At 62.7% G+C, this 13,444-nt stretch overlaps 1 long non-coding RNA gene across 2 annotated transcripts; it reads right to left on the bottom strand.

Annotated features, from left to right (window-relative positions):
* Window positions 1-3,058: 3,058 nt before the first annotated feature.
* Window positions 3,059-13,208, bottom strand: LOC147374806 (uncharacterized). Of its 2 annotated transcripts, none has more exons than XR_015154590.1 (4): window positions 12,901-13,208; window positions 10,872-12,682; window positions 3,997-10,754; window positions 3,059-3,680 (listed from the first exon to the last, which is right to left on the bottom strand). It is a non-coding gene; the product is annotated as an uncharacterized LOC147374806 (long non-coding RNA). The 2 variants fall into 2 exon arrangements; XR_015154593.1 differs by having other exon boundaries at window positions 10,872-10,953; window positions 12,901-13,206.
* Between the last annotated feature and the right edge of the window lie 236 nt (window positions 13,209-13,444).

Genomic DNA, 13,444 nt, shown 5'->3' with positions numbered 1-13,444 from the left:
GTGGAAGACGCACACACAGCCCAGCAAGCCCGGGCTTGGCCATCTGTGCGGAGCAGCCATGTGCCCCCGCCCAGGACCAGGCCCAGAGGAGGAGGAGGAGATGAGGCCCGGCTCCGGGGGTCCTGATGCCCGCTGGGCAGTGGGGTCTGGACACCGAGGCCCGGCTGCATTCCTGAGGGATGACGCAGCCACCTGGTTGTCACAGGCGGGCCCTGGGGAAGCCCACCGTGGGCCTCTTGGCCATGACAAGGGCATTCACGAGGCACACCTGCCCTCGGACACTCACAGGCCCTGCACGGGCCCCGGCAGGCCTAGAGTGGGGAGTCGGAGCCCCAGGGGAGGAGGTCCTGGGCGCCTAGACGGTGGGCAGTGAGGAGGGTCTGGTGGTGGCTGTCAGGGTCAGGAGCGTCCAGCCCCAGGCCTGGCTCGGTGGCCTCAGGCTATGACTGTATCTCCCCCCAGGGACCCCAAGACCCCTGAGATTCCCTGCTTTCTAGGCATATCCTTGTCGATTTTCAGCCCTGCCCCTGAGAGGAAGCCTCTGTCACTTTAAAGGGAGACGCAATTCCTACTGCTTCCCAGGCTGATTTAAATCAGGTTTATTGTACTATTCAAACTCATTTAAATGTAAAATGATATTTGCAAACCAAACGTGAACGACCGCAGGGGTGATGCTGCTGGGCTGAGCTCGCTTTCCTGGACCTTGGGAATCCTGTGCTCTCTCTGCCTTGGAAGGAAGACTCGGTTTCCCCACTCTTCGTGAGCCCGGAGAAGCCGCAGAGCACCCCCCAGCCCAGGACAGGGGGGCAGACGGAGGGGCCCGCGCCTGCCTCCTGGGCACCTGGGCCGCGGCTGTGGACACAGCCCGTCTCCTCCGTGCGGCAACGCCTGGGCCCCGCATTTCTGATTCCACCCTAACGGCCATCTGGTGCTTCCCAGTCCCCGGCGCTCTGGAGCAAGGCCAGCATGACCACTAATGCCGCGTGTCCTGGTGCCACTACCTACGCCTCGACGGCTCGGGGGTGCACGGGGGTGGGGGCGGACTCCACGCTGTTAGAACGCCTCCCAGAGCGGCTCCCCCAAGTTTGCACTCAGGGTCTGCAGGTTCCCCTCCTCCCACCGCCGGCCTCGTCTGTGGGGCCTCTTTGCCCACCCGCCACTGCGTCTGGGTTCACTGTGGCTCACACACACCTCCCTGTTTGCTATGAGACCAGGCACGTTTCTGTGAGGCTCATGGCCGTTTGGCGTCCTCTCTGTGAACTGCCGGCCAGGGCTCTGCCTGCTTTTCTGGCCTGTCGCCTGCTGTTTTGTGATTGCTTGGAGAGCGCTCTTTACATATTCTGGACCCAAAGCCTCCTCCGTTCTATATGCTACTAACGCCTTCTTCCATCCGGTGCCTTGTCTTCTTCAGGATCTGGGGACACTTCCTTCCCTTTTCACTCAATCAGTGCTGCTCAGACGTTTGAGGTCTGGTGCCAAGTGGGAGGGCACGGTGCTGCCCCCCAGGACACCGCCAAGCGGAGGTGATGCCGGACAGAGCTGAGCCTGGTGCAGCGGGGAGGGGTCGCCTGCAGGGGTGGGCCTTGAGGAGGGAGAGCATCACATAGACAAGGGGGCCAGATTTTTACCCGCGAGCGGCTGGCGAGCGGTGTGCCCTCTGGAGGGCCTTGGAGCTGCAGCTCCCATGTGGCCTGGCTTCTGCGCAAGAGTGAGAAGACATGGCTGGCTGTCTGTGTGACTTGTCCACAGGGTACGGCCAGGGCTCAGAAGCGAACATCCTTTGGGGAAGCACCCTCTGGATGCCAGGTCCTCGGCTTCCCCCCGCCCCAGCTCCAGGAAGCTGACCCAGCTTGCAGCCAACCCGGGGGGGACAGCGAAGCCAGGAGAGGTAGGGGGCCAGTTTCAGGTGCAGAGGGGTGATGCTGGGCACCCGAGAGCTCAACCAGCCACTCACACAGCAGGCGAATGGAGTCCTCTCTGCATCCGGGGCAGGGGTCCTGGACACACACGGTCCAGCCCACTCTGCTCACAGGAGTGCAGACGGCCTCATGCCTCACGATTGCAGTGTCTCAATTACCACGCCAGGCACCAGAGCTGCAGGGTACAAGGCCACCTCCTTGCCACCTCTCCCGGGGTGCTCAGCCCTCCTCAAAGGCCAGAGCACAGGCTCTCCACCATGACAGCCTTGCACCACGTCAGCTCACCCCAAAATCCCGAGCGCCACCCAGTCCCGCCTCCCAGCCCTGGCCCCTGACAACCACGGCTCTTCCTACTCTCTCCACAGTTGTGCCTTTTCAGAATGCCATCGAGATGGAAAAAGCCCACAGGGAGCCTTTCCAAACTGGCTTCTCCTCTCACTCAGGCACATGCATTCAGGCCTCCTCCGTGTCTTTTCACAGCTTGAAGGCTCATTTCTTTTTAGTGCTGAGTAATATTCCACTGTCTGGATGTGTCATGGTTCATTTATCCAGCACTGAAGGACATCTTGGTTGCTTCCAGTCTTGGCAATTATGAATAAAGCTGCTATAAACATCTATGTGCAGAGACAGCTCATTTTTTAAACGGGCAAAAGACTCAAAAAGGCACTCAGAGAACAGCAAATAAACACGTGGAGAAAAGTGCTCCATATCCTTAGTCATCATGGAAATGCAAATTTAAACCCCGATGATCGCCAGAATGGCTCAGACGAAAAGGTTCTCATGAATGCTGAGCAAGGGGAGTGCTCATATGCTTTCCCTGAAGTGTGAATTGGTACTGTAGTTTAGAAAGCCGGTAGATGGTATTTTCCAAAGTTGGAAATGCTGCGTCCCTGTGATTCCTTTCCCAGAAATGCTTGCATATGTTAACAAAAGGACACTGGCACGGAGGCACAGCAAGGGCATTCATCATGGCCCTGAACTCTCAACATAATCGTCCACTGACAACACTGCAGAGAAACACTTTCAAACAATTCTATAGTCATCCAGGGGGACAGCAGTGAAGAAAGGATAGACCTCTGCCTGTCGTAACCTGGAGGAACTTCACAAATACAATTGGAGCAAAAGAACCACACACGAAAGAGCTGGCACTGTATGAATTCGTTTAGGTAAAACACAAACCCAGACAAAACCCACTGATGGTGACGGAAGTCAGAGAGTGGTAGCCTTTGGCGGGGGAGGATAAGGGAGGGGCACCGAGGGCTGGTGGGAGTCTGTTCGGTGCCTTCGTCTGGGCGTGGTTCCGTGGGTGTGCTCGCTTCTCAAATGCGTCAGGCTGCAAGTTGATAATCTGTGACCTTGTCTGCATACATGTTATTCTTCAGGGAAAAGCTCACTAAAATACCCTGCCCATGAAAACGTATGCGCAGCGTCTGAAGTTCAGGGATAATTTGCTCGCCCCAGACGCCGCTGCAGTCCACAGCAAAGACGGCAACTGCTGAGCCCACAAACCAGCAGCCAGCAGAGACGGCGGCTCCAGGCCCGCCGGAGCAGCCCGCCCGCCCAGGAGCTGCGAGTCTGCGTGCTGCACTCAGGCGTGTCTTCACCAGTCCTCGGAGACAAGGGAGAGGAAGGGCTTGGGAGGCTTCTCACGTGCCGTTCTTGCTTCGCCACTCAGTCGCTCCCTGCCAGGAGGTCAGCTCTGCAACGCAAACCTTGCCGTCCAAGGGTGAAGCTGTCTTTCGGCTCCACGCTCTGATGAACCTGAGCGGGGAATCACTGCTCAAGATCAGAGCGTCCTCCGTGCAGCCCACAGCCAATTCTAGGAGACCCGGTGCTGGACGGGCCCAGGGGCCAGCCCCAAATGGGGTGAGTGGGGGCCTGAGGGCACCTGAGCCAAAGCAGAGCGGCCGGCCGAGGGGGCAGAGGTGCGGGTAGGGGCATAGACGGGCACAGCGCGGCCAGGCTGCCCTGGGGGCCACGTCCTTCACGCCTCTCACCCCCACCACTGGCCAGGCAGCCAAGAGGCCACCAGCAGCCTGCCGGTCACCGCGCGGCCCTCCTCACGGCCAGCCCCTACCTGCACCAGGAAAGGGAGGCCCCCTGGCTGCGCCTGGCTTCCTCCCGGTCTCTCAGCTCAGACTCAAGCCCCGGTGCTGCCCAGCCCCGCCTCCAGAAAGCGCATGCTCACTGCCAGCCCAGGACGTGGGGCTGCAGGGTCAGTGGCGGGACGCCAGGTACCGGGACTCGTCAGAGGGAGTCATCAAGGAGCCCTGAAGGCCGCCAGGAGCACCCACCGCCCCGGGAGGAGCCGCTGCGTCCCAGCCGGGACACTCGGCCCCAGCAGGCTACCCTGGACGTGCTGTCTCACCGTCCCTTCCCTTCTCTTTGCCGTCCTGGTCTCTCGGCTGGCCGTGGGTCCCTGAGGGTGGAGCCCGTCTGGCACCCTAGGCCTGCCGTCAGAGCGCGACACTCACCCGGGTCTCCAGGGGAGTGAGCAAGGGGCTGAAGGGCAGGCCCAGCTCCCGGGTCGGGCCAGCCGGCCGTGAGGTCCTTGCAGGCCGCCCCTGTGAGGAGCAGCGTGCAGGGCCCCGCTGGACACGGCCAACACCTGCGTGTGGCGGCCTCCCCCACCCCCACTGTGCCCCCGCAGGCTGCCTGCCGGGCGGTCCCGGGTGGGCCTTGGGGTCTCCTGGGCCTGGGAGGCCGCTGCTCCCTGTGCTCCGGCCCCAGCATGGGGCCCTCAGTGGGTGCGGGAACAGGTCTGGCGGGGACGCCCTGTCCTCAGGGCTCAGGACACAGCTTGCAGCAGGCCCAGGGTCAGGCCCACCCAGGGGCGCTCCCAGGGCCCACGGGGGAGGGAGCCACGTGAGGACTGGGGCGGGCATTGTTCTAGGGGAAACACCGAGTGAACCAATTCTCAGTACATCAGCTGCGAACACGCCCCTCACAGCAGGCCCAGAGGTGGAAGGAGACGCTGGGTGCTCACTTAAGGACAGGAAATGGGGGTTCCCACAGGACCCCACAGCCTGCCTCACACCCACCGCCAGCCTCAGCCCCACCCCCAGGCCCCTCCACACCGGTCCTGGGCTCCCTTGGGGGCAGGCCCTCAGCTGCACAGCCCGGCCAGGCTCCACGTGGGTTCCGCGATGGCCCGGCTCCAACACACACAGCATGTCCTGCTGTAGGAGCAGGGCTGGGCCGGCCTGTGAACACTGCCCGGCTGGGAAGGCTCACGGCGCCAGGCCAGCCCAGAGGAAGCCTGTCAGCCCTCCCCCAGCCCTCGGGCCGCCGCAGGCCTGGAGAAGCAGGTGGCAACGGGGGTGAAGAGGACTGGGGTTGGGGGGCCTCGGGGCGCCCGAGGGGGTCGCCCACCAACAGGGCACCACCACAGGGGTCTGTGGCCCTCCCGGGGGGAGGCACAGGAGTGCGATGACCCCGGGTAGCCCCCCAAGGGCTGTGGGGGACCACTCCAGCCTGGAGACAAGGGGGCAGGAAGGAGACTCCAGTCCTGAAGGGACTGGCAATGGAGGAGCTCTTGGAAGGTCTTTGGAAACTCAGGGGAAGCGGGCAGCCCCAAGGCCAGGTCAACACAAAACGTCCAGGACAGCACGCGTGCAGAGACGGACAGCGGAGGGGTGGTGGCTGGGCCGGGAGGGGCGGCAGGGAGGGACCGCCCCAGTCGCGGGGGCTCCTTCCGGGGTGATGGAGGTGCTCAGGGACTGGATGGTGGCAAACGCTGCACCACTGGGTGTGCACACGTAAAAGCCCCTGAGCTGCACGCTGTATGTGGGTGAGCTACGTGGCGAGTGAATCATTTCTCAAGGAAGCTGCTATTAAAACAACAGGGCGAACGCTTTCCCTGCTCCAGACCTGGATGCGGCCACTTCACCAAAAATCCCTGGGAGTGCCCGTCCGCACAGTGCTGTCCAGACCCACGCGTGGGCACGTGTGCTCAGGCCGTCAGCTACCTCCGATTCCTGCCTTTTCTGGGCCGTAAGCTGGGAAACACACGTGTTTGAGAAGAAAAAAAGATGAATTCGTCCTGACACAACTCAAGCCTGACAGTCAGGATTTTAACAAACTTCTCTCCTACTGTGTCTCGTCTTTTTCACTAAAACCCTTGGCTCCTCATCACTGAAGCACTCCTCTTGCATTCTTCTACAACAGATATAAACCCTGGAGGAGGAAATGGCAATCCACCCCAGTGTTCTTGCCTGAGAATCCCATAGACAGAGGAGCCTGGCGGGGCTACAGTCCATGGGATCGCAAGAGTTGGACGTGACTGAAGTGACTGAACACACACACACACCAGATATAAAAACGTGCACACACGTGGTAAGCATTCACATAGGGCTTCTAACAATTAAACTAAGATTTCTTTGCAGCTCTGTTATCCTAGAACAGTCAGATAACTTGAAATCACAGATAAACATAATCTTGGCATTTCAATCAGAACATTCATGTTTCAATCGTATCTGAACACTGTGAATAAAAAAGCCTTAATGTCTACCAACACATTTCAAGACTGATGAATCACCGAGCTTTAAAACAGTCGAGTCATGCCATCACAGACGGCTGGATTATAAACCTGACGACTCCTGAGTCATCTTCAACTCCCAAGTCACCACGTCCCCACCCGCAGACCCTCAGGGCTGGAAAGGGCCCCAGAAGTCGTCCCCACGGGAGAAAGCCTGTCTGGAGGCCTCTGGCCAAGGCAGCCCCCACGCTCCCACTGGCCGTGGCCCCACAGGGGGAAGGCAGCAGGAGAGGGGGAGAGGGGGCGGCCCAGAGCAAGAGCCCTGAGAAGCAGCTCCTGACACGCCGCCACTGGGACCCTCTGCAGCCACTGGGGGCCCAGGCCCTGTGCCCACTCTGAACACACAAGAGGAGACTTGCTCAGGCTCAGGGAAAGAGGGGGCGGGTGTAGGCCCTGCCAGGTCAGGAGCACCTGTTCCTCCCATGGAAGTTGGGCCCCACCTGGCAAGGCATGCAGGCCCACCTCCCCTCTCACCGAGCCCGCAGGAGGGTCCTCTCAGACAGAAGACACGCCAAAGGTGGCCAGAGCTGCAGGCCTTCCACAGACCAAACCCGGCACGGCCAGCGCCGTCCACCCCAGACAGCGTCACACAAAACAGGGTTCCAGCCTCCTGGCCGCACATACAGGGAAACGAGGCGGGCAGGGGGGCCAATGCCCCCAGCCGTCCCGCATGGATGTCAGAGCTGTGACTTGCAGTTCAGCCCCGAGCAAGCCGTCCAGAGGGAGGTCCCGCCGCCAGGCCCCAACAAGGACCGTGGGGGCTCACCAGGCCCACGCAGCAGGAAGGCAGGACCCTCGGGGCCCTGAGTGGCCTCCAAAGCCTCCAGCTGGGGTGGGGGATGGCCAGGACATCAGGTGGCCCTGGCCCGGAATACAAAGGGTCAACGCTGGGCTCCATCCCGAGGGTGACCCAAGCCCTGCCGCTCCTGGGGAGGACCTGTCAGGCTGCTGCATGGAGAGGGCCTGTGGCAGGGCCATCCGGGGGCTGAGCAGGGAGCAGAGATGACCAGGCCTACAGAAGGCAGGAGCTGGAGCTGGAGGAGAGGGGATGCTCCTCTGGAGTCCCAGGGAGCCTGGCTCCCCTGAGGGCGTCTGGGGAGAAATCCCGGCAGTCACCACGGAGAGGTGTTGATGGCCAGGGTTCCCCAGCATCAGGCTGTCCTAGAGGCTGTGGAGAAGGGTGGGCCCGGGAGCTGTGGTTGTCCAGTCGTACAGCCGTGTCTGACCTTTTGCGACCCCATGGACTGCAGCACGCCAGGCTTCCCTGTCCATCACCATCTCCCAGAGCTTGCTCAAACTTATGTCCATTGAGTCAGCGATGCCATCCAACCATCTCATCCTCTGTTGTCCCCTTCTGCTCCTGCCTCAATCTTTTCCAGCACCAGGGTCTTTTCCAATCAGGGTGGCCCAAGAGAGGGGTCCCCAAGTGTGTCCCAGAGGTCAGGCCTGGCTGCCTGATGGCTGTGGACAGCAGGACTACAGAGGCCTCCGTGTGGCCGGGCAAAGGCTTAGGAACAAGCATCCCGCACTTGAGGGACACAGAGCCCCCTGCTTCCTTGGGGGTGCCCATCGGAGCCTCCCAGTCCCCCAGTTGCATTCATGCAAAGGCAGGAGCATGGAGAGCAGACAGTCTCATCTTATAAGATCAAGGCCCAAAGAGCTGGGTGCGGGAGACCCGCCCGGAGCTGCCCAACTTTGTCGGGGTCCAAGAGACGTCCCTCACGCTACGGATTCGGTCTGACTTCGGTGAGCTGCGTGAGGGCTTTGGGTGCGGGCCTGGGGCGGGGCTGTTCCAGCTTGTCTCTGGGGAATGACCTCATCTTCAGGGGTGCTGAGCGGGGTGAGCCAGCCCCCCATCATCCTACCCCGCCAGTCCGCCAGGGCTGGGGACACAGGAGGAAGCAGCCACAGCACGGGAACAGCGCCAGCAGCGAGACCCGCCTCTTAAGTGTCCAGGACAAGCCTGGGCATCCGGGGGCTTCCCGAAGCTTCTGTCTGACTGCGATCACCCCAGGGAGGGCCGCGGGGTCTCCAGGTCCTTGGCCATGGTCCTCCCCTGATCAGAGGCCAAGTCGCCACAGTGAGAAATCACCACAAAAAAAGTCCAAGATGTACAGCGTTTGGTCCCAGATCTCTGAAGCTACTGTCCAGTAGATGGAATGTACTTTATCTAGACATTTATTCTCAAGCAGCTTAGTGGGTTGGAAACTTAGATGGCAGAGCCCAAGATGCCAACCAAGAAAGCACCATCTCCCCTCCAGTTTAGGGAACAAACCAAGCTCACAGGAGACCCAGGCCAGCGGTGTGATAGGAAGGGGGCTCCCCAGGGCAAGGCGAGTCCTTCAAGGGGAGAGGGCCCCCGACACCCTCCCGCACCTCATCTGAGGGCCAGTGGGGTCTGTGCTGGACGTGGGATGAGTGCTGGGACTGTGGACTTTCCGGTTTATTTTAGAATCCATGCTGAGCAACCACAGATGCGCTGATGCCTGGGGTCTCGCGTCTCCCCACCAACACTGCCTTCTGCAGCTTCGGTGATGGGGGGTGATGTGCTAGGGGCCCCAGCGCGGGTCCTGGGTCTCCTGACCTTCGGCACCACCATGGGGACACGCAGAGTGACCTGGGCAGTTCACTAATGGAATCACGTCCCCCACCCACAAAGGTGACACAGGGTGTGTGCAGAGCCCAGGGAGCCCCGCACCCCAGGGACCCGGGGGCACGCAGCCAGCTGTGTCCCGAGATGGTGGCCCTGCAGCGGGCCGGTGAGGCCTCTGTAGTGGACGCTGCATTCGCTGCCCAGACACCCCTGCAGGACCGGGGGTGCGTGAGAGGGAAAGGACGCATCCTGCACCTCAACCAGGCCCCGGGGCTCCCACCCAAGGCCACTGGGGGCTCAGCAGGCAGTCCCTCCCAGCGGGTGGTCTCCTTGAAGGAGGCTCCTCCCCAGCCCGGGCTGTGAGCTACCCACTGTCCACCTCCACCTGACAGGCTTGGCCGCCGTGGCCGGGGCAGGAGAACGCCGGAGAATGGCTGCATCTCACCCAAGGGTCTGAGGTGCAGGTGCGGAGCTGTGTCTGTGGAAAGGACACAAAAGCTCCCAGCTGCCTCCTGACCTCAGCCTCATCGCTCGCACCCCAGAGGCGGACCTCTGACCCTGGTTGCACTAGAGAGCCTTGGAGGGGAATCCTGGACTCAGATGTCCAGGGAAGGCGAGGTCTGGCTTCCCTCTGACCCCAGTGAGTTAGGGCTCTCCCAGCTGCCTTGGTTCCGCCCCAAACTGCCCTGCGGCCACACGCCCTCCAGGGCTGAGTGCGGGCTCATGGCTCACCCAGCAGGCCACGGGCTCACGGTTAGGTCTCCATCCCTGAGCTGCTCTGAGACCTCGTCTTCCAGCAAGATGGCTGGTCCAGCCAACATGGGGGCCAGGCCCATACAGACAGGGGCTCAGACACAGGATGTTGGGACAGGGGCCCAGCCAGGCCGGCCCCGTGGGCAGGCAGGGCTCTGTGGAACCAGCTTCCAGATGTGTAAGGCTGGGGTGGGTGCCATGACCCCGCAGAGGGGTCTTGCTTGCAAAGGTAGGGGTGGGTACAACCTGAAGCAACACAGGGCATGCAGGGCTCCCAAACAGGGTCCAACCACCATGTGCGGGGCAGAAACGTGATCAGAAACTCCACACTGCCCCCACCCCCGGACATCAGCTCCAAGCAGGCCAGCCAAGGCCTGGGGTCCTCAGACCTGCCCCCTCGGTCCCGGGGATCGAGGGCGCTCACGCTTGAGCACACCCTGGGGAGCCAGTGAGGAACACCGAGCCCTTCTGCGCGAGAGCAGGGCTCACGGGCCCTCAGGGGAGAGGGGAGTGATTCCCGGCACCCCAGGACACGCCGCCCGGCCCAGGCGGGCAGCACCGCTCTGCGGCTCTGCCCTCGCTCCTTCTGGAAGCAGGGCTGGCAGAGTGCGGAGGCTCAGGGCCGGCCCCAGGAGGCCGTGCTGAGGTCTAGGCCCACCGCCCCTGCCCCAACCACCCCCACTTCCAGAACCAGCCCCACCCTGGGCAGTCCTCCTGAGGTGCCCCCGCACCAGCCAGCAGTCCCCCCGACTTCCTGCAGGCAGGCGGGGGCTGGGGCACCGGCTGGTGGACAGATGTCGTTAGATCGACTTTTCCTCTTCCCTCTGCTCCCAGTTCGACTTCTGCCCCTGACCCAGCCCCAGCCAGAGACCAAGGGGAGAGGCCGCACGCCCTGAGGACCTCGCCCTCCCGAGGAGCTGTGATGCGGTCTTCCCACCTTCACCGGGAGAGGCTGTAGAGAGAGGGTGAGGGCGAGAGGGGCCAGGGTCGTCCCCTCCCCGCCCCGAGTGAGGACATGCCCACCCCTGTGGGGCTCAGAGCCCACCCCCCAGGGCTGTCCTCCACCTACCTGGCCACAGCACTGTCTCTTTCAATGGCACCTTCCTGCCGAGTGAGCGCACGGGCCAGGGTCCCACGGGGAGGAACCCCACCTGAGTGACAGCAACAGCTCAGAGAAGACGGGGCCACACGTGTGATGCAAAAGTGCCTGGCACGAGGCGGGTTTGGGGAACTGGGCAGCGTGAGGGCAGCTGCTGCAAGGACTTCCCAGGGCCCCTCTCCTGGCAGCCCCTCCCCGCCCCGTGCAGCTGGGAAAGTGGCCCATCAGGCGCTGTGGAGGGTTCAGCACATGACCTGGGGTCAGCGCCCTCCGGGGAAGGTGGGGCAGGCGGAGGGGAGCCGCAGTAACTGACAGGCTCCAGGGGAGACCTGAGCACAGTCGGCAGGTCCGGGAAGCCAACCTCCAACCCACAGCCCCAGGAGGGCGCCCCAGGGCGGTCATCACTGCAGCAGGGCCCTCGGCCTGCCAGGAGGGAGCGGGGTCCTGTCTGGACCCACAGGCCCCGCAGACTGGCATTCCCCGCTGCAGGCCCCCAGCCTTGCCCATCCAGGCTCAGAGGCCAGACAGGCCTGGGCCCCTCCACCCACGCCCACGATCCCGCCTTTGTTCCCACATCTTCAAAGCGAGCACAGGAAATGCCGCCGGTGTCCCTCCCTAAGCCTCCTGACATCTTGAACCACTTGGCGGATTCCAGCCCCGCTGTCCACATTCACTCCCTGAAGCCCCAGCTCCCTGGGAGCGGCTGAAACAGGGTGTGACCCGCTGGCCCCGCGTGGGTCCTGGGCCCTGTCCACCGAGGCTGAGGGAGGGGCCTGTGCTGGTCCCCGGTCACCCGCAGGGCAGAGGAAAGGACTCCGGGCGGGGCAGAGGAGCGGCAGTGAGCACCCAACACGGCAGGCCTGCCCCCGCTGAGCTCCTGGGTTTCCTCTCTGCCTTCTGTCTGGAGCCGCGTCTGAGTCTCTTTCACAACAGGCAGGACTGCAGAAATTCACACAGAGCCGCAGCCTTGAAGGGGCACCGCGGGTGGAAGGCTGGCATCGCCTGGGGCCCAGGGGAGGCAGGTCGGGGAGGCTCAGGACGCAGGGCCAGTGCTCCCGTGGGGCATCGAGGAGCTGGGGCAAGATGATGGTTCCCTGAGGGCCAGGCCAGGCCAGCCCCGTCACAGAGCCCCCAGGGGCTGCTCCACGGGCCCCGTGAGGCCTTAGGCAGGAGGGCCAGGGGGGCGGCCCCTCCACTTACGTATGGAGGGTCTCCCGCCAGGCCCTCTAGCTCAGGCCACTTACTTCAATTCAGTTCAGTCGCGTCCAACTCTTTGCGACCCCATGGACTGCAGCACGCCAGGCCTCCCTGTCCACCACCAACTCCCGGAGTCCACCCAACCCATGTCCATTGAGTCAGTGATGCCATCCAACCATCTCATCCTCTGTCGTCCCCTTCTTCTCCTGCCCTCAATCTTTCCCAGCATCAGGGTCTTTTCAAATGAGTCAGCTCTTCACATCAGGTGGCCAAAGTATTGGAGTTTCAGCTTCAGCATCAGTTCCTCCAATGAACACTCAGGACTGATCTCCTTTAGGATGGACTGGTTGGATCTCCTTGCAGTCCAAGGGACTCTCAAGAGTCTTCTCCAACACCACAGTTCAACAGATCAATTCTTCGGCGCTCAGCCTTCTTTATAGTCCAACTCTCACATTCACTCAGGCCACTCAGGCCTCCACAGACCCCAAGAAACCCAGGAGCTGCTATGTGCCCACCTCCACTCAGCCCCCGGGAGCCTGGAGCTCCAGCACGGTCCTGCTCCCATGGAGGGTCATCCCCCCGACCTAGGAGAGGGGACAACAGTGAGTGGGATCCCGAGTGCACCCTCCCCTGACGCCCACTCCCAGGGGCAGGGCTGGGGCATGCCCCACCAGGGTCCCCTCCAAGCCTACGGAGGGCAGGCGCAGCCAGGCGGGGAGGCCGCGGGCATGGTCCCCTAGGGGCAGGGTAAGACCCAGAAGCGGTGTCAAGCCCACTGGGGTGACACCAGCCCATCACTTACCGAGCGGGTCACTCAGGCCGGCAGCTGGACCTCTGAATCTGGTCTGCAGGGTGATGCCCGCTGGCCCGCGGGATCTGGAGAAGACTCAAGGAGCAGCTGTGCAAAAGCTCCGCTTCCCCAGCCGCCACCACCATGACCACTGGCCCCGCAGACCAGGCATCCTGTCCCCCAGATGAAGCCAGGAGTCGGAGGAGGTCCCTGCCCAGGCCCTCTGCCCCCCACCCCCCCCACCCCCATAAGAGGCTCGCCTTCTCTAAGGACAGAGGGCAGTGGGCGGAGGGACCTGAGATCCCAGGAGAGCAGGGTCTGAACTGGGAGGGGGAGGCCCAGCCTGGTACCTGCCGCTGCTGCAGCCCCAGCCCGAAGGCGGGGCCAGCATGCCTGCCCAGGCAGGGCCCGGCCGGGCGGGACCTGGGACACAGACATCAAAGGCGCCAGGCTGCGCCTCGCAGAGCAAGACAGGCTGGAGCATGGAGGGCCACGACGAGCTGGTCCCTGAGAGCCGGGGCGCCCAGCACCCCAGCCCCACCCCGGGTCAAGGCCG

The sequence above is a fragment of the Bos grunniens genome, chromosome 3 (genome assembly GCF_055505025.1).
Source record: "Bos grunniens cultivar Pamir isolate PY7600 chromosome 3, Bosgru_T2T1.0, whole genome shotgun sequence".
Lineage (NCBI taxonomy): Eukaryota > Metazoa > Chordata > Mammalia > Artiodactyla > Bovidae > Bos > Bos grunniens.
This window is presented reverse-complemented; position numbering and strand designations above follow the sequence as displayed.